The sequence below is a fragment of the Trachinotus anak genome, unplaced genomic scaffold, assembly GCF_046630095.1.
Source record: "Trachinotus anak isolate AG129_WGS33_773 ecotype Australia unplaced genomic scaffold, CSIRO_AGI_Tana_v1 ptg000012l, whole genome shotgun sequence".
Lineage (NCBI taxonomy): Eukaryota > Metazoa > Chordata > Actinopteri > Carangiformes > Carangidae > Trachinotus > Trachinotus anak.
In genome coordinates this window covers 22,145,965-22,166,683 of record NW_027273863.1, presented here as the reverse complement: position 1 = coordinate 22,166,683, position 20,719 = coordinate 22,145,965, and the positions used below count along the sequence as shown (strand labels likewise).

At 40.9% G+C, this 20,719-nt stretch overlaps 1 protein-coding gene and 1 non-coding gene across 6 annotated transcripts in view; one reads left to right on the top strand and one right to left on the bottom strand.

Moving 5' to 3' along the window:
- Positions 1 to 20,719, top strand: part of LOC139629823 (neuropilin-1a-like) — a 177,891-nt gene that overhangs the window by 2,008 nt on the left and 155,164 nt on the right. For 4 of the 5 annotated variants that reach the window (XM_071492704.1, XM_071492710.1, XM_071492709.1 and 1 more), the window contains exon 2: positions 2,916 to 3,015. The gene's annotated coding sequence lies outside the window, so the exon portion shown is untranslated. Of the gene's footprint in view, positions 1 to 2,915; positions 3,016 to 5,615; positions 5,650 to 20,719 lie in introns of all 5 variants that reach the window. The other variant, XM_071492705.1, reaches the window with a different exon arrangement.
- On the bottom strand, positions 7,700 to 7,771 carry trnag-ccc (transfer RNA glycine (anticodon CCC)). The gene has a single exon. It is a non-coding gene; the product is annotated as a tRNA-Gly (tRNA).

Sequence of the window (20,719 nt, the reverse complement as noted above, 5' to 3'; positions counted from 1 at the left end):
AGGGACCTCTGGCCTTCTGCTGCTGTGCGAATGAAAGCCATTTTGTCTTCAGTGTTTCTGCTCTCCGCCTTTCTCCTCTCACTGTGTGTGTGTGTGTGTGTGTGTGTGTGTGTGTGTGTGTGTGTGTGTGTGTGTTGCTCTCTTTCTCTCTCGGCTTCCACTTTTCTTGCGCGGGCATTTCTCTTCCTAATGGAAAATAAAGACTGGAGAACAGCCAAGATAGGGGCTTCAAATGAAAAACATGGAGTCAGTGACCTGAGGCCAAGGCCTGTCCATCTAGGCCTAAAGCCTGAATCTGTCTGGCTCTTCTCTGCTGCCACTGATTTCAACTGATTTTTAGAATGTAAAGTGGATAAGAAATGTCTTAACACCTCTGTTAAAACGGCAGGTTTTGTGATGTAAGAACCAAAATAAATCATCTCTGAAATTTCCGTTCCAGAGCTGTCAAATTATGAGGCCATCTTCTGTGCATGGCTCACATCAGGCCACGCTGCAGATTTTCAATTGCATCCAGGTCTGGGCTGTGGCTGGGCCATTCCAAAACTCTAATCTTCTTTTGGTGAAGACATTCCTTTGTTGATTTGGGCATATGCCCTGGGTCGTTGTAATACTGAAAGGTGAAACTCCTCTTCATCTTCAGCTTTACAGCAGACGCCTGAGGGTCTTGAGCCAAATTCACTGGTATTTGACTGAAGTCCCATTTCTGGCTGAGAGTATGATGCTGGCAACACCATGCTTCACTGTGGGTATGATGTGCTTTTTGTGATGTGCTGTGTTGCTTTTGCACCAAATATACCTTTTTGGAATTATGGCCAAAAAGTTCTGCTGTGGTCTCATCAGACTATAACTTATTTTCCCCCATAGTTTTGGGAGAGAGGATGTATTTGGATGTTTTTCGTCTCACTATAGCCCAGACAGGAAGAATACAGGAGATTCTTGTCACACATAGGGAGCAACCTTTTTGTCTTTTTATCAGCTTTTGCGGGAAGTCCTGTTCTTGGTAATGTCTCTGTGGTGCCATATTCTCTCCACTTCTTGATGCTGTTCTTCTCTCGTGTTCCATGGTATATCTTATTTCTTGGAAATTATTTTGTACCCCTTTCCTAATTGATACCTTTAATCAGTCATTTTAATTAATAGCAGGTCTCTATTAACTTCTATTGAACCTATTTTTGAACACAGCCTACATCCCCATAAAAGAGTTTTAAAGTGACTGGTGTCTGAGAAAGGGGTTCAAGAGTTTCACAGCTTTTTCAGGCTGGAGAAATATTTTTTTTATTCCATATTTAAGACAAATTTAGACCCACTTCAATATCTTACAGGGACTTGACATATTATTTTGCTTCTTCATCTCTCCAATTCTCTGTTGGGATGGACTGTCTCTCGTTTTATCTCTTGGAAAAATAGCTTTCAATAGTTTACTCTAAGTTTTTGCCACTGTTAGAAGATAGGAGCTGAATAAGATTATTGTGGAGCCACTGAGATTTCAGTCAATATGAGAGCCAATTGTTGTGAAAATGTTGTGCTACAGAGTTGACAGCATGATCAATTCCAAGTATTCACAGCAAATCTGCAGGCTGATCATCAGTTGAGAGATGATACCAAAGTGCAGCCTTGCTTTAACCTATAATGTTGCTTTTTAAGTGATTTACAAAAAATATCTGAACTACATGTTTTCTCTGAAGATTCCCATGATTAAGGCAGCTTTATATGCAGAAATCTTAACTTGAATGAATTACACTCAGTTTCTTCACATTTTGCTCAGCTATCCTTAATATCTTTGTCCTGCCAACCTCCAGTGTTTTAACAGACTACCCTCCAAAACCAGCTAGCTCGCCCACCACACCATCATTGTCCAGATTTGGCCACTAGTCACGGCATGTAATGGCTGAGAGGGTTAGTCTGTGCTTAGCCCACACATCCAGCTTATCTCGGTCTGCAGAGACCGAATGAAACAAAAGGTTAAATAAGGGATTTGGCGCTAGCAAGGCTGCGGCTAACGATTCTCCCACTAGCATAAACGCTTTTCCAGATAGCTTTTTCAATCACATAGGCCATGCTTCAGCTACAGCAGAGATTGAAATTGTCCCAAACACTGCAGTCCAGCTTGTAGCCTGAAGCAAAACTGTCTTTTGTCTCCCAATAGGGTTAGAAGTGGCCATGTTAAAATGTATGCATGACGGCAACAATCTTAGTAAATATGCCTCTCTCAAAAATGGAAAAAAGGCACACTGTCTGAAGTGAAGATATATGTAAAAAGCCTTTTATGTTTATTTTAAAGCCTGTATTTGTTTTTATTTTGACCAACTGGCATCATTGCAGTGCCAAATGAACTATTACCAGTTCATGTCTCCAGTATCCTCACAGATGTACAGACAGTTTTTTTTTAAGTTATTTTTTTGGCCTTTTAATGCCTTTATTGGATAGGTCAGTGAGAGAGTGACAGGAAAATCAGGGAGAGAGAGGGGATGACATGCAGCAAAGGGCCGCGGGTCGGATTCAAACCCAGGGCCGCTGCCTTAATGGTATGCGCTCTACCAGGTGAGCCACCAAGGCGCCCCAGATGTACAGACAGTTGTTCTGGAATTCTGAGGAGCGTTTTTTTTCTGCTGTCTAAGTTTATTCACAGTGAACAACAGCTACAATGGAAGTGTCTGAAAGAGTAAGTCAGACTGAATTTAGAAATATGTGTATTAAACATGTGTGTTCAGACTTGAGTGAGTGATAACAACAAGGAGTTTGGTTTTTATGATATGATTTTTGATGCATATGGGGCCAATTGGGTGCTTGTAGCTTCCGTGAGCTGCGTGTTGTTGCTGCTCATGTACCACAGAGAGACCAAGCCACCCCCTTATCCAAAGCATGCTGAACCTGCCTCAATCCTCTTCACTAACAAGATGTTCTGCTTTGTGTAGGATGGTCCCCACCACTGATCATATCAACCACCTCTGTGACAACTGAGCAGATGCTGATCAGGGAAGTAGCATGAGGTTTAAAGCTTAGGGGAAAAGACAAGTAAGTGGATTCTGACTTATTTTGTCAAACTACTGTTCCAAAGATTAAGAATGAACTTTGATGCTCAAAAATCATGAATATTGTGTTGTATGTTTGTCATATAGAGTGATATAAATGGCTGAATAAATATCCTCAACTCCAAATAACATCATGGGTAAAATACTGAATAATTCATAAAAAATGTCAATGGACTGAGGTAAAGCACCTGCATCATATAAAGGCAATTAAGAAATACAAAGAGCTGTGATATGGGCAGCTGCTCATACAAAACAAATGGATTTAAAAAAAAAAAAAAAAATGATAAGGGAACAATACTAAATAAAATTTAAATGTATTACACTTTTCAAAATCGAATTTAAACGTTCGTTTTAAAAATGTAAATGCACTACTTAGATTTTGGATTATGATTGTTATGTTAGGGTATGTTATAGCCTGTGAAACATGGTCACTACAGCCAGCTGTCAGACTCAGGCAAAGACAAAGAGCCAGATAAGACAAACCCCTCCTGCTGTGGCTTCATGGTCTATTTGGGCCTGTAACCTACCTGAGACATATTTAAGAGACATGCATAATGTGCTCTTCATCTTGCGTGATGGCACTGGATCATACTCATTACATGTACCACAAGGGTTAATACCCTTAAAAGAGTTTTATTTCCAGTCAGACATTACATATGCTAAACATACCTCTTATCACACCCATCTCATGATCACTCTAATCACCATTTAAACTGCTGAACTGCCCCAATTTGCATATATGTAAATCATATAGGATTTTTTTGCATGGGGTGGTAATAGAATTTTTTCAGTATTTAACCCCATGTTAAAGAGGGACTGTAACAAATGGGTGTTCAGTCCCTCCACACCCCCCACCCCCCGACCTGCTGTCTGTGCCGTCAGCAGAAACAATTAGGCTTCCTGTGGTCAGACATGATAGTAAAACGGCTAATTACATTGTCGTCGTCTTCTTCTTCCAGCATTCAGCTTAGCCAATTGTAGGACAATGAAATTAGCCATCCAGTTCACTAAAGCTGTGTTGAGGAAATTATTTTGTGGGAGTGCTATATTGTATGTGTGTGCTGTACTGTGATTGCTGTGACCACAAGTCAGCTGTAAAGCTTCATGTTGGATATCTGAAAGCTCCTTTTTTAATGTAAAAATAGAAAATTTTCTTGTAAAGTGTTGTTTCCTCCTTTCTTTGAGTTCCATTTCCCATTCCAAGTCTCCCTCTCTCTCTCATACCAAATTTATGAGATACTCACATTTGCCAAGAAGGGAATTCCACACAGTGAACTGTGGGGAAACAGACTTCAAATGTGTTTTAAATACAGACTGTGCTGTGGTAGTCTCTTTAAGCTTTCTTTTCTCTCATGTCCAGCTTAATAAGCGAAGCTGCCAAGCCCCCACCGCCTTGCAAAGACTTGTATTTTCCTTTTATGCAACAAGCATACGTTTGGACATGATTTTTTTTTTTTTTTTTTTGAGGGGGGGGGGTTGCTCAAATACAGCTGCAGAACAAACTGTACAAATAACCACATGTTCCTGAAACCTTGAGACATCATCATTTTTGCTAAATTTCAGTCAAAGGTGAGAATTTAGATATCTGAGGTGCACATAACCATTGTGTCAACAGCTTGAAAAAGGCGGTTTCACAACAGATGCATTTTATTCAGCAAGTGAATTGCATAGATATGGACATTGCTAAAAAGGCAAACACAAGCCATCAGACGATCAGGTTTTAAACTAATCCTCAGGTTATCCAAACTTATTTGAAAGAGAAAATTATTATTAAACAGTAAAATTATTTCCTGAACTGTCTGCTGTAGACAGCCAGACCAAGTTTCTGGTTCGACTTGCTCTTTCCTAGGTTGTGCATATATTTTTGTAATGTAATTATTAATGAATATACTTGATACCCTGGTTCTGCAGCCATGTACACATGTATAAAATATATTTTGAAAAAAGACCAGAAATCCCTCAACCTGGATATCACCAAAATGGAAGAGGAAGGGATGCTGGGGTTCACCGAATCAAATTCTGGAGAAAGTTAAAAAAAAAAAAAAGTGTAGTGGTTTAGATGATCTGGACTGATTGTTACTTCCACTTTCCGTCTTTGTGTCTTCTTGATAAGAGCATCTGCTGAATGCCCGACATTGACAGTTACTGTAATAAGGATCCTCTGTGGTGGTAAAGACCGTGTCTGCAGACATGTGTGATCCGGTCTGATGGCCTGATTCTTCACTGGAAGCTGCAGAGATTGTGTCTCCATGTTTTCCTCTGACCTTTCTGGGAGCTCTTTAATGACATGGAGCTCATACCCTGCTGCGTATAGATCTCCCTCAACAAGTGAATGTTTTGCAGTGATTTGACATTTAACCTTTGCTCACATCTGCCGTGGTCCATCGGCTGCCAAATCTGCTGATATAATTGATTTTTGTGTCACATGCAAGCTGGGCATGTTACCTCCTGGTCCTTTTAGATGTCCCAAGGAAAAGATCTCATTTTGTACTTTCTCTTGACATCAGAGTGGCTCCTGAACTTTGTGCCTTTCTCTTCTTTTCTGTAATTCCATATAATTCACTGAATTCTTCTTTATTATAGACAGGTCTTACTGAAGGGAGAGCAGTGAGAAAAGGTATGCGGACTGTTGGAGATCAAAGAGTGTGGTTAGTGATGCATCTCAGATTACGGCCTAGCATATATTTACCTACATTTGTGACATCAGCACTCCATTTGTTACTATATGATTTAGTTGCATAGCGTATGCAAACTGTAGACAAAAATCAAAATGTTGGTCTCTTACATACCAGTGGGTTGTACTTTCAAAGGTATATTCATCATCCAACAGATATTCAGAGTCTGCCTGGAATGGTAAGATATTTTTCTGGTGCAAAACAAACATTTAAATCCATTATTTCTACAGGCTGCAGCATCTACCACCCAGACTTGCCCTAGGCTAGGGCAGTGAAAAATAGGAGTCCGTGAAACTATTGCATTTAAATGTTGGTTTTGCCCTAAGCAAACATTATCATAGCACAAAAATACCTTTGAATATGCAACACACTGCTTGGTAAAAGGTAAAAAAAAAAAGTATAGTTTGACTTTTTCCTTCAGGTTTGCATTAGGAATACCAGGTAACAGAGTGCAAGGAATGCTAGAGTCTAAAATGTTGCAAGCTATTGTCCCAGGTCTCGCGTGAAGCCGATTAGTACTTTTGCATTTCTGTTACACAATGATGGAAGAGATTAAGAAAATTGGAGGCAAATAATATCTTATCAGAAATGTCTAGATTTGGCTGTTGGGCATGATTCTATAAATGTATGTCCTGAAGAACCAAACAAACTTTGACTAAATTGAAAGCAAATACATGAAATTTACATATGTTTTCTTTATTGTATTACAAGCATCACATCTTCTGTAAGAACTCATGTTCACTTCTGTTCACATCCTCAGAGCAAATTCCACTTTGTTATCATGTTTTGAAACGAGGCTGTTTGACATGCATTAGATGGGTCTGTCCATTTACGTGCTATCAAAATAAAAAGCCAGGGCCCATCTATCCACAAATGCTGCTGTTATGGATATAATATAGATAGATATGTCTGCCTTGGTTGCTATGAACTAAAGCAATTTTCTGATCCCATCGTGCCAAAAGCCTGCAGCATGCAGAAGAAAGTGTGTGTATGTCTGTGTGTCTGTGTGGTTGGGTGTGTGTGTGTGTGTGTGTGTGTGTGTCTGTATACTTTAGTCGACTTTCCCATTCAACTGAATGGGACTTTTGGACTCCATTGTATGTGGGGGTGTGTGAAAATTCACACAGAGTATATATGCTTGTATATATTAAGTTATGACTCAAAACTCGAGAGGAAAGCTAAGGCCGATGTACCGGTAAGTGAGGAAAAATTACAGTTCATTAATTTTGTTGTTGGAACATTATGCTAAAATTGTTCAATTTTTTTCCTTTTCCCTCATCAATCTACACTCAATTTTTCGTAACAAAATGAAAACAGAATTTTTGGAAAGGGTAAACTAAACAGAGCAAAGGACAGAAATTTCCTTAATGAAAACCTGTTCCGGAGCTGAGCTCAAGACCTGAGGCTGAGCCAAAAGTTCACTTTCTAACAGGACAATGACCCCAAGCACACCTAATGCAGGAATGGCTTAGGGACACGTCCTTTTGTGGCCCAGCCAGATCCCTGACTTGCCATCGCTTCCTGATGGTCTCGTGGTTAGGATTCAGTGCTGTGGTCTGGTTGTGATTCTCGGCCAGGAAATTTGGTTCTGAAACTGTGTTGAACTAGTGAACTCCGAAGTGTGTTTCTCGTCCTGTCTGCTATAGCTTGTTTCAATACCTAAATCTAATCTATACCTGGATCAATACCTAACTCTAGTCTCCCTGGAAAGGATTAACTGTGCATATATAGAAGATGGATGAATGCTCCATCTACATAGAGGAAAACCTCCAACAGGCTGTGTGAATCCGTATTTTCTTGGCCTGGGGTTTGAACCTTATAAACTTATAGGAAGTAGTTCCATTCAGAAATGTAGTGGGTACTTTGTCAGACACACTAATCCCAATTTGCATACAAATCCTGAAGCATTTTCCTCAGTATTCATTATTCTAAAACTGACTGAAAAAGCCTCTGTACCTTGGCCAACACTTCCATACAATATTAAATGTATCATGCATTGGCCGGGAATCGAACCCGGGTCAACTGCTTGGGAAGCAGCTATTCTCACCACTATACCACCAATGCTTCCATGTAGAGCAAATTGTTATATTATTCAGTGTTATATCAACACATGTAGTGAATGCAGTACATGCCATAACTTACATCCTTGGCTAAATCTAAGAAGCCAGATTGCTATTTTCCATCACTGAATTTCTCCAATTTTGCCAGTTTCTGAAGACTAAGCACTTCATACAGGTCTGTGCCCCACTGACTGATTCAACAACATAAAACCACCTGACTGATGAAGGGAGGAATAGGTAAAATTTGAGGCTTGCATAGTTAACAGAACTTGTGCTTAGAAACCACAACGGATTTCTAGTGCATCGCCTAGAGCAATCACCAAAATTGCCTCCCCTTCAAACTACCACAGAGGCAGTTTCTAGTACTTCGGCAATTCTTTATGTCTATGGACTATGGATTTTTTTTCAACTGAGTTTAAAGATTGGGGTGGGTCAACCAATGAGTAGTGAGTGTTCACATCAGCATGTTGAAGGGCATTGCAGCTGGTGGGATCCCATCGCAAGATGGTCTCTAGTTGTCACTTGTACCCATAACTGAATCAGCAAGCAAACGATGCATCTGTCTAATTGGGACCCTGGATTGGTAGGCTGGATAGGTGTAGTGAGTTTTCATTGAATGACCCAAATAGAAATCTGCTTGTGTAAGGACCAACCATGGAGTTGGAGCAGTACAGTCCTAGAACAGTATGAACATTTTACTGATATGCACTAGCAAAAGGTTATAACATGTAATTCACATATCTTGTGATTTAACCACTTAACAGACAATTCATAACTACCATGTAAACAGAGGAGTTATTATTACAGCATAAGCCCCTCAAGATCACACATGGCCCCTGTGGATCCATCACCTCAGTGATCTACCATCTTCCTGCCCTGGTGTCAGCCTTCTCTTCTTTCTATTAAATGCTTCAATGGGAGTTACAAGCCACTCAATCATTTCCTTCCCCTTTGATCGAAGCCGATGACTGTGGGGAGGGGGGGGCATATTGTGCTGGGACTCCAGGGTGAAGCGGCTGGACCCCTTGGGGTCAGCTGCAAGCTCACACAGATATTACATCATGTTTATCTAGGAGGGGGTACAGACTCATCCTTGGTCATATGTGCCACTGTCCTGCAGGACGACTTTGATCTTGACTAGCTACTGCCCTGCTGCTTCCCCAGGGTCAGATACAAGTGAAGACCATAACTTCTCTCAGATTAAAGATGCTAAACCCCCTTTTCCAGGGGCCAAGGATCCTATTGGCTGCCCTCTGACCTTTGACCTGCCCCATGAGGGCTGAAAAGGAGAAAATAAAACCCCTGTTAACGGTAGTTGTGGAGGGACAAGCAGCAATGTGGCTTTGAAGCAAAGGGTGATATGAAAGTATCAAGTGAGTGTGAGACCTGTTTCTGTTTTTATCCCTCTTTCCGTCTCTCTCTGACCATTTCTTGCTGTCAAGGTGATGTTGCTGGGCAACAGCCAAAGGGAAATAGGATTCGGCATGGCAAGGTCAAGTCTGAATCCCTCACATATCTTGCTCTTTCTCACACATACACACACACCCACACACACAACTCTGGCAGTGAACCTTGAGCTAGAAGCTGCAAATCCCCTGAAATCCTCCTTGACTTTTTATTTTCATCTGATTCCGAGCCGCCTGACTCTTTGCCCTACCTTTATCCATCTCAGACATTGCCTTTTTTCAGCCACTTGTAATAAAGCTGGGGGTTTGGGGGAGTAGGATAGGAGGAGGTAGCCTCCTTAATGTGCCAAGAGACCATCTTGCTTTTCCATTGCAGAGGTGTGGAGGGATTACTGCCCCTCTGCTGACCTTGAGTGCAAAGGAGTCACAGAGATGCTAACTCCTTTTTTTGTCCACTATCTAGCCAGGCTTCAGTGATGGTGATTGTAAAAACCAAAGTGAACTTATTGCAGTCATTGAGAAGAAGTTTGTGGGGTCTAGAATTTTTTGCAGGATTATGAAAATTCATTGCACAGGGATGTTGGTGGAGTCCTTTGGAGATGCTGTGCATGGACCTTGCAGATGTTCTATCGATTTTGTACATTGGGTGTAAGCAGTGACCAGCTTATATGTCATACATAGATTCATGTATTGCATGTTTTTTGTTTGCATAGAGACATCGTCCCCAACCTGTTTGGCTTGTTACCTTTTAATGTGAAACATTTGACTCAAAACTGGTTGTACGTGTGTAAGCTGGTTGTGGGTCATTAGTCATCAGTATTAAGTTGTTGTTAGAGTAATGTTCCCATCTTTGATCATTTCATGTATGTACTGTTCTAGTGTAATACAATGCAGCTTCAGAAAACATGTGGGGGTCCCTACTTCTACAGTAGAAGTATCCATTAATGTGTCAGCTCCCACACATAATCTTACAAAACACAGGGACAGCTCATAGTACACATCATTTTCTGACTTTCCTTTTGATATCATTTTGATACATTTGACACGCATACATACACATGCACATTATTTTGAGTGTTTCTTTTTTCTTTTCTAGGAAAACAGACAGGAGAGCTGACAGGAAATCAGGGCAGTGAGAAAGGGGGGGAGGGGTGGGGCATGCAACAAATGTACATGGTCACCTTAAACCTTGCAGTGTGTGTATCATCCTTCTGTTTACATTTTTCTCTTACCCTAGCCTAACGCTTCTCCTACTTTTTCCTACAGCTTTGACTCAGTGTCATTTTTAAAAAAAAACTAATTTTACTGAGTAAGCTCAACATGCTGAAAACATAAAACATGTCTTGTGTGTATGTAAATGAGAAGTCATCAGCTGTTCAGCTGTTCAAATGTCCTTAACTCCTATTCCACATCATGACCACCTATGCTCTCAGTACCCAGTCAAGCTGAAAACCATTTAGAGGAATGAAAGTCTGTTTTTTTTTCATTTGGTGAACTTTTGCAGTTCAGATATGAAAGATGCTGAAAATAACACACACTATGAATTTTCTATTCCGTTACAATGTCCCAAAGCATGAATTTTACATGTCATATTCTCAGCAAACCAAGTAACATCTAATTCAAAATATGTAGTGATAGTTACAGTGCTGGTGCATGTGACGGGACTTTCTTTAAGAAGTTGGGAAACATTATAAGCAACCAAATTTTGTTCCTTAAACAAATGTCTTTGTTTCTGATGATAACTTTGATGTTCCTGCAAAATGGCACCTGAGGCGGTAGCGTTAGCTTGAAGCAGCTTGTCATTTACTTACATACAAAATGAACTACTCCATTTCCATTTTACTCATTAATCATCCAGAGCAAGTTGCACTGAGTGAGGAGATAGGGAGTTTAATTTTGTGCAAAGAAAACATGAATAAATAAATAAATAAATAAATAAAAAATATGCAGAGCTGTTGATGAGGAACAAGTCTGTGACATTTCAGCCTTCAAAGCTGACTTTCAACTTGATACTGTTGTGATTTTTTCATTTTATTCAATTTTTTTTGCAGTGGAGGTATTTAATTTGTCTGGCAGGTATGTGGGGAGAGAAGCGGTGCAGGAGGAGGGAAGCAGGGAGGCCTCATGGGCATCAGGCAGGAGGGTAAACAAGCTTCAAAGCCCCAGCAGAAGCCTCAGACTTGACCCGGGGTGAAGCACGACTCATTAGTTACACGCCAGGCAGCATCTGGAGTAATCGCACTAAACGCCATGGACTATATCACTCTGAACTCCACACACAACGAGCGAAAGCAAAGTGCTAACAGGGTGTACCGTTTAGGGATAATATGCTTTTTAAATTGATAGAAAACACCTTCAAAAACATCTGTATTAATCTGAGAGTTCATTAAGGAAAATAGAGAAATGTCCTTCAAACTTTTCAACTTATTAACTTTTCTCATGTCTAATCCTCCTAGCCTCACACTTCTCCAAAGTAAGAATCAAAAGGTGCAGCAGAAATACATCAACTACGCTCTATTTTTTCTATCTGCTAGGTTTCACTTTATTGAATGAGGTTACAGAGAATTTCCTTGCTGGTACATGCACCTAAAAGCACTTCATTTCTCCAAATTAATGTTTCATATTTTAAATGAGATTTTTGTCTGGAGATACAATACATTTCAGCTTTATTGAGGCATTCGCTTTCTTGGGAGCAACCTCCATGCGCTACATAGATCAGATAAACCTGGTTGTACAGTATCTCTGAGGCACTTGCACAGAAATACATCAACACACTGTCTTATCATCAGAGGAAATCATTGATTTATTACAGGTGGAGAATACTGTACTTGTCAAAGCATACCAACCCCTCCCGCTATCACTTTGATCATGTAATGACAAAATACAGTGATGAAAACCTCAGAAGGTGTAGTCGCGTGTCCGCCTCCTGCCGTAGACCTCACGCCTAAGCCCATCATTCCCCCCGACAGCTTCTGTGGTTGTCCGATGATGGATAACTGTGTGGCAGATGTTTCAGGAAGTAGCCCATTGATAACAGTCCCAGAGGAGCCCCCTGATTGGAGTTCTTCGCCCCTCCCCCTGTCCAACCAGCCCATCTATCACTGGCTGAAATTGGAAGCTGCCCTTGAGTGTCAGCAACCAAGTGTTGATGGAATAGGTGTTGATGAGATGCACTGATTTGATGGCTGCGTGTGTTATCCCGAGCTGGCAAGGATCATTGTTTCAGAGTTTATGGACTCTTGCTGTAAGAGAGACTCTACATATTTAATGTAAATAACAAACCAGAACAAATTAAGACAATTTAGATTTTGGTCATTTAGTCGAAGCCATGGCAGTACTGTAGATGCTCTGACACAATTTACCGACGTGTGCTAGAGAAATGGGTTGAAACACGCTGGCTGCACGATGTAGTTATATGATGCATCTCATTGGATGCCTGTATGTATTACATATCCTGTGCATACAGAAAGCAAATCAAGATAGTCACACAAGTGAAAGCTTTCTGGAGACAGTGGGGAATCCTGATATGGTGCAGCATGTTTCATCACCGCCAGTGTGTGGAGATGCATAGAAAACAATAGGGGTGGGTGTTTTGATGCATAGGTCCAGCCCCAACATGCAAGTGTTGTACCAGACTGCTTTGGCGAAGTTGAAGTTAACCCTTAAAGGCGCAGCTTTCAATTTACCTGTCAATGTATTGCGACCCTCACCTCTGGTATCGTCATGAGTTTTGAGTTAGGCCTGGAAAAAACCTGGGCTCAATCAGATGTTTCGAGGTATTGAATTGAACCATTGTTCTGCATTGAAAAGAGTCATTTGAGGTGTTTTGGACATCTGATTAGGATGCCTTCAAGATGCTTCATTTTGGATGTTTTCCAGGTGAGCAAGAGAAAAGATAATGTCCTGTTATGTTCCCTGCACAACTGTCTGAGATCCCACAGCAGGAGCTTGAGGATATGGATGGATGGATGGATGGATGGATGGATTGACACAGACTGAATGTTTGTGTATGTCTTGTGTGTTTCATAGTTGAAGTTTTACTTAATGCCTATGTTGCCTATGTCATCACATAGTGTAAAAAAACATGGCTGTGGTCTAAAAAAGACTGAAATGTTTTGATGAGTCCAGCTTTTTGCAGATAGGCGGACTCAACATCAGGATTACATCTGGACAAATAACTAGGCAAAACTACAGAGCCTCCCTAAAGGAGATAAGTAGATTCCATCACCACTCAGTTTTAACCTTATATGTTGATTTTGGCTGATGAATGGGTGCACATAAGTAGCTCTCTTGTTCACCCAAGTACCTTTCTGGTCACCAAAGTCCCCACTTGGTTAAATTAAGGGCCCTTTGTGCTCAGGCTTAGGGCATAAATCAACCCTAACCCTGATCATAATGCTGTGTTGTTTGTTGTCTCCTTTTTTATTTTTGCTCCTGCCCCTTCAAAGAATCAGCACTGAGCGTTTTATTAGGCAGAGTGGTTTTGCCTTGTGACCCTTTTTTTTTTTTTTTATAGTCAAGCAGTGCCTACTCACAACCACTTGTCTTAGATAGGGAGTGGTAATGGTAAACTGTCCATATCAGATAGCCTGATGTCACAGGACTGGCCACACTGATAGATTGAAATGCAACCTTTAGGCATCATGTGCAAAACACCACACAGAACATTGTTTATTTATATATTAAGTAAAAAAAGCAAACTAAAAACTCCAGGATCACCAGTGTGGAAGTGTCTTGCCAGGTAGCTAATGTTGCCTTTTTAAACAGACAAAGAGATCTGCCCTCCGTGTTGGTACTTTCAGCTACAGGGTTGCTCTTCTGAGTCTTTCGGCAGGATGCAAAAAGCATTCAGCTCTGAAGGATTTGAGAAACAGTGCAATCGTCCTGAATTTAAATAGGTTCAGGGCCCCGCGTACAGATGGCTGGGTACACAGCCAGATACGGCGTTCAATAGTTCAGAGCCCACTCTTTTCTCTCTCTAATCGCACCCTCTCTTTTTCTCATTGCTGTCTTTTGCGGCCTCTTTATCATTCTGCTCCTCTGTACACCTTGTGCATGTACATTCACAAACACACATCCGGAAGTACACACTCTTTTACTCTTTCATTCTTTGACTGTCTCTCTCACCCTCAGCCGGCGTTGCCTCTGTTTCTCCATCTAACCCCCCCCCCTTCCCTTCTCCTCTCCCTATTTCCCAGTACTGAGGGATGAGATAAAGAAATCGTTTTTCTTTCACCGCCAATCAGGTCGGCACAATTACACAAACCAGCAAACATGCTTCTTTCTTTGTGTCTCTCTAACATGCCCTCTTTTTTCTCTCCCCCTCCTTTTCCAAGTTTCCAAACACTGAGAAACGAGATAAAGAAATCACTTGGTGGTAGGTGCAAGCATACACCGATGAACTGCACCTCTACCCACCATTTTCCTTTGCTAGCCTTTCACTCTCAACCTTTTGCTTGTTCTTTTTCCCTGCATACAGTCTCTCAAACATTTATTTTCTTCACTTCTCTTTGAGGCACAAACTCAAACTGTGGAGATAAAGCAGTCCAGACGTTCACGTTTCACTGAACAAAAGTCTGACACAATGAGGGAACACCGTTCCTGCAGCACAACCGAGTGACAGATTAACACCATAGCACCAGATTAAAACAAATGGGGACCAGTGAAGGCTTCCAGACATCTTAGATCTCATCTGATGTAACGGGCCACCCAGGGAACCAGATGCCGGGAAAATGAAATGTGTTGGGAAGGAGCAATTCCACTGCGTCATGCATGCTAAGTTGTGTTACTTTCTGTCACCATGATGCCTACAGAATTTCAGCAGCGGCTCCTAAAAGGTAGTGCCAGCTTCATGCATGTGTCTTGCAGGGTTTCATACAATCCCACAAACTACAGCTTCAAAAAATCTTGGATTTAAATCAGCACTGGCAAAGTGGTTGCAAAGGTGGCATCACCTGCAGGGCATGTTGGATTCTTTTGATTTGTACAGGATTTTCTCTTTTTCACTGTAAATACATTTTACAATCCACTTTTGATGTTATAACAGTAGGTGCATGCATAGGGAAGGTAAATATGTTCTTAGAGGAAATCTGAATTACCTTTTAAAATTGAAACATGAAAATATATTGGTCAGTTCCATCAGCACTGTAATGTGCTATAGACAATCACAGGGTCAGTGTGCTCTGTTAGGAAAGCTCACTGAGCATCACCATACAAACCGGGGCTCCCCTAAAAGAGACCTGAGCACTCCTGAAAGTGAAGCTCATAAGGATAGATATTACCATCAGACATTATATTATAGCATTCTTAATTCAACAATAAATAATATTAACCTAGAAATGATATAAGAAATGAAAATAAATGCAATTCTAGTGTGCTAAAGAAAGACTCACTGTCACTTTTGTGAAACAGTGTGAACATTTCATGACCTCTCTCCCATAACATGAGGAAAGTGAGGCATTTCAGCTTTAAATGGCAGCATCCAAAAGCGGACTGGTTCACAGAGTATGTTTACTGGTCAAAAAGGATCTGAAATGTGAAAGTGAGACGAGCTGTGACTGTGTGGGAAACCATAAATGATGCAAGGCCTGAAATTCATGAATGAAATCATAGCAGGGAGAAAGAGAAGAAATGCTCTGGCAGGAGAATAGACAGTGAAATGTAAGAGGAGAATAAATTCTGTGTTGTGCTTTTGGAGAAGTTCCAGTCAGCGGGTGTGTTATTAAATTACTGTGATCTTTGCACAGTATTGTGAAACAGAAGGTTTATATTTGTCATCCTCTAAAACATATACTAAACATGCTACTGTATGTACCACCAACAAAATGTTTGCAGACTTGCTGCAGAATCCTTTAACTCCCTGTTTGTGACAGTTCATTATTTCTGTTAAAAAAGAATCCACATAGGCTAATAACTTCATACTTTCTTAGTTATTTATGCAGTAGTATTCATGGTGGTCCATGCATTTATTTGCTTCTTGCCTGGCATGAAGGGTAGACATTTAATCCAAACAAGTTAATTAACGGGGAGATAGCATCGGCGCAAACAAGGCTAATGAAATAAACACTGTCCTAAAAGAAGAGATTAGCAATTAAGCTATTGGAGCGCAGAGTCATTTATGTTCCATTGTGCTGTCTTTTAATTGTGGCACAGTAATGAATACTGCTCCTGCCTTTTATATCTTTGTGTGTGTGTATGTGTGTACATGTGTGTGAAGTATGAATGTGTGCTGTTGGGTAATAATAACCCTCTCTTGCCTATTTGTTTACCAGCCTTTGTTTACTGAAGGACAGTATGGCTGTCTTCTGTTTTCCAGCTACAACACTGACACTCAGTGTACAAACCATCCTACACTTCCTGTATATGAGATGATGATGTGTTTGTGTTAGACAGGGAGAGTTATGGATGATCTTATTGAGTTTATCGTCCCGCTCAGTACACTGTTGTGAAATGTGGCTGATATAAATAAATGGTAGTTTGAGAGGCAGTGTGTGCCTGTGTATGTGTTTATTTGACTGATTGAAGGCAGAGAGGGTGTAAGTGTGTGTGTATTTGCATCTGCATACATATTTGTGTCCCTTTTTATAAGTGTATGAAACTCCTGCACAGGCACATTGTATATACAAACGCCTGTCACACATTCCTCGTCTCCTTCTGAAAAATTGGGAAAGTTCAAGTGTTCTACATCCTCCATATGTCATGCATCTGCCCGTATGTGTACACTAAACTACAGTCATGCACACACAGGAAACGCAGACTGCTCTCGGCTTGTGCGTGTGCGTTATTCATCTGGTCTGGTTCTGTTCTCGCTGATGAATGGAGAGCAGAGGGCTCTACAGCGACCAGGACACATGGCAACTCCCCCTCGACTCTATCAGCCACAGCTCTGTTCATTCCACACATCTTTCTATCTGTCCAGCAGCAGCCAGGGAAGTCATTAACCCGCAGGCCCTCTGGGCTCCTGAACACCACTGACCAGAGAGAGGTTATTTGTGAGCTTTTGTCTGGAATATTGATGGAACAATCCTTGCATCTTCAGCCTTATCTCTTACATGTTATGCCACAAATTTGCTATGCCAAATACATGTTGGAGGAAATATAATTCCTAGCCTTAGGCCAATGTAATTTCTAATCTAGGCTTTGTGACATCACAATACTGCACTTGGGTTGTTAGGCCTTAGTATGATTCAAATGAAGAGCTTGTCTTATTGTCTAACAACTGAAACATGGCTCTAAACTTTCCAGAGAGGCACAGTTGACAATCTTGTCGGGGTGTGTAGAGGTATGACACTTTGAACTTCTCTTAAGTGCCCTTTTACTCTTTACAATTACTTCAGTCATTTTTGGTCTGTTCAGCCAAGTGCAGTACAACAGATGTCTTTGACTGGAGTATACCATATAAAATAACTTAAGGTTAGGGACGGGTTGTGCTTTTGTTTAAATAATGAAAAAGTCTCATCCTTTAACTCAGTGTTGACTTTAATTGTCATGTTTTAACTCAGTGCAATGAGTTGCCTTAACATAAACATAAATGGCGTCCCTATGGCGGCAGGCGTACAGGTTCTTGGTTGTCATGGTCACAGTATATATTCGGACTGTACCAAGAGTAGCATACCTACCTTTGTCGTCATGGTTACTATAATAAAGGTCATGTATTGGTTAGGTTTAGAAAAAGATGGTGTTTTGGGTTTGTTGCCATGGTTACAACAGTAATGACATGGTTAACTTTGTCGAACTTTGTCATTGATAAGAGAAACCACATAAACTGCTACTTCCGTAGGGAATTGAACACAACTCTCCTGTGTCATATTCAGGTGTTTTGTTGACCCATCCATCCATTGTTTGGGATGTGTTGGAGTCAGCTACGAGACATATACTGACAAGTACAAACATATTTTATACTGATATGTTGAACATAAACATTGTTTCTTTAAAGACCAAGGTAACCCGCTGCTACGTAACATTCCCTAAAGACACATATCTGAGAAGATGTGGTTCGGCATCTTTTGGAGCGCACAGAATTTTGCATTCATGCCTCGTGCATGTGTGTTCAACGCATGAATGTAGCATGTGTAGTGTGTGTGTGTGTGTGTGTGTGTGTGTGTGTGTGTGTGTGTGTGTGTATGCTTTTTGCACTGGCTGTCTCTGTGCTTATCTAATCTTTCAGTTGCCTATTTTAGAGTATTCGTGCCTATGTGTGAGTCCGTGTCTGAATCCATGCTGTTTGTGAGTGTGCATGTATAGTGGCTGTCTCGCGCTGCTTATCTGAGGTTTCTAAGACATACTTCATGGTATCTCATGCAGGAAGTCTGAGTGTGAATATGTCTTTGTCTCTGTGTGCACATTCTGTTATTTTTGTTGTTAATTTAAAAGCCAGGGCACATTAATAAACATTCAAATAAAAAAAAATTAAAAAACATCCCTGTGCAATTGAAATTTCATTCATTATCTATGAAATGATCTTATTTGTGCAGATTTAAATCCCTGTTTGCTAGTGTGTGCTTCCCTGCATGTGTTTAATGTCTTCATGCTGCATGTGTGCATAACTGAATCAGTGTGTCTCTGTCTGCCCATTCCAGCTGTATACGTGTGTGTACTCAGGTGTGTGTGTGTGAACATAAGAGACAGTTGCGCCAGCAGAAGTCATCTCTCATGTCCCCCTCCTAAACAATAGCCTATTGTGGCACCCAGGCAGACTGACAGATTCAATATAGCCCCTGCAATAGAAAGCAGATTAAGTCACTGCATCATTGCTTACGGCTCCTTTTAGACACCATTAATTGCCTTCATCATTGGCAACCATTTTTTTTTTAGCTTGAAGTAAAGAGGTTCAAGAAAAATGAAAGCTTGGATATCCCTGTTTCAGAGGCAACGACTGAGCTCATTTACTGTCGACCTGTAAAGTAGCTGTATTGTTTGGGGATAAAACAATAAAGTGATGAAGCATCACAGACAGAATACCAGTTACATCAGTTACAAAACTTTGAAAACAAACACATCAACATGAAGATGATGTTTCACTGTGACACATTATAAGTGTTAAACTTGCTCCTTGTCTTTTGCTTCAGGGCCATCTGCCTCAATAAAACCCCTGTATTTATATGAAATGTCCTGATGGATGTAAAACGCACGGCTGTGTCTCTAAAACAGACAAAGAGCAATTCGGAGGAGAGATCTAATGCCCTGTGCTCACAATTTATTTTGAGTCACTTGGCTGATTCAGTGCTGTGATAGTCTTTGGCTGTGTGCCCCTCAGTGAGGTCATTTCTCTTGGATTTGGTGTCATTCCTGGTAAGTTTCGTCAGCTCTGCTCCAGAACACAAGGCTGCAGTGGGGGCTATCATCCCGCCTAACTTTGAGTCATAGCATGCCAAAGTTCATCCAGTGTTCAGCTTTGAGTGTTTGTGGGTTAAGCAACACATGACAATCACACTCACGATGACATCTGATATCTCCCTCAGTCATGACATCCGTGCGACCGGCCCTTATTTATACACCGTGTGTTCAGGACAGTACTGCAGGGTAGCAGTGATGCTTCACATGCAGACAGACAAGCAAAGAGATTTTAATGCTCGTACAGGAGAATATTTCTGTCTGTCTGAGTCAGTCACCTGTCCTCAATCCAACAGAACATGTTCCACTTGCTTAGACCAGGATGAAGGCAAAAAGCCCTCGTAACAAGCAAGAAGTGAAGATGGGTGAAGTGCAGGCCTGAAAGAGCATAATCAGGGAAGAAAGCAAATGTCTGCTAATGTTTATGGTTCACTGACTTCTTTAAGAATTATAGTTTCTGTCCTTCTCTTACTTCTTCTACGGCTTCTTCTACGGCTGCCTCTCTTAGTTTGTCTGTCCATATAGCACATAGATACTGTGCTATATTCAGCTCACACTCATGCATCAACATCTATCACCCATGAGCAGCAAGATAAAGAGTGAGATGATTACACTGGATTAAGCAAACTGTTTCTCTCAACAGTAAATTGGAAGACTTAATGGCACTATTTTGTGAGGACCTCCATGGAGCAAACAACCACAGTAGCATAAATGCTGTGGTCTGCACTGCAGGAGACCAGGAACTGCAACAACAGTGTAAATCTGTATGGGTAAGGGTTGGAGGGAGAGAAAAGCGAAATATATCTTCATGTTCATTTTTTTCCCCATTACAGGACTGTAGGGGCAGAGAGGTATTCGTGTAACACCCTGAAGCCATTGGTTTTGAGCTGAAGTCTGAAGTGCCAAAACGTTCCCCTTTTCTATCCACTGGCATCCAATAAGCTCATTTTTATTCCATTCCTCCACCTACATTTAATTTACTTGGCGTAAGTTCGTTTTGTTCCAGGGTTTCAACCAAATTCATTTTACAGAAGGATACATGAGCTTCCACAAAGCTTCTCACTGGAATTTAATAGATGCCATTAAAACATGAAACCATGAGTTTTATATAAAAATGCACCTGCCTCATCAGGCCAAATCCCTAAATTGGGGGAAAAACAGTAAAAATTTTGGACTCACTAATGAAGTCTGAGCCTCCACAACATTTCATAAAA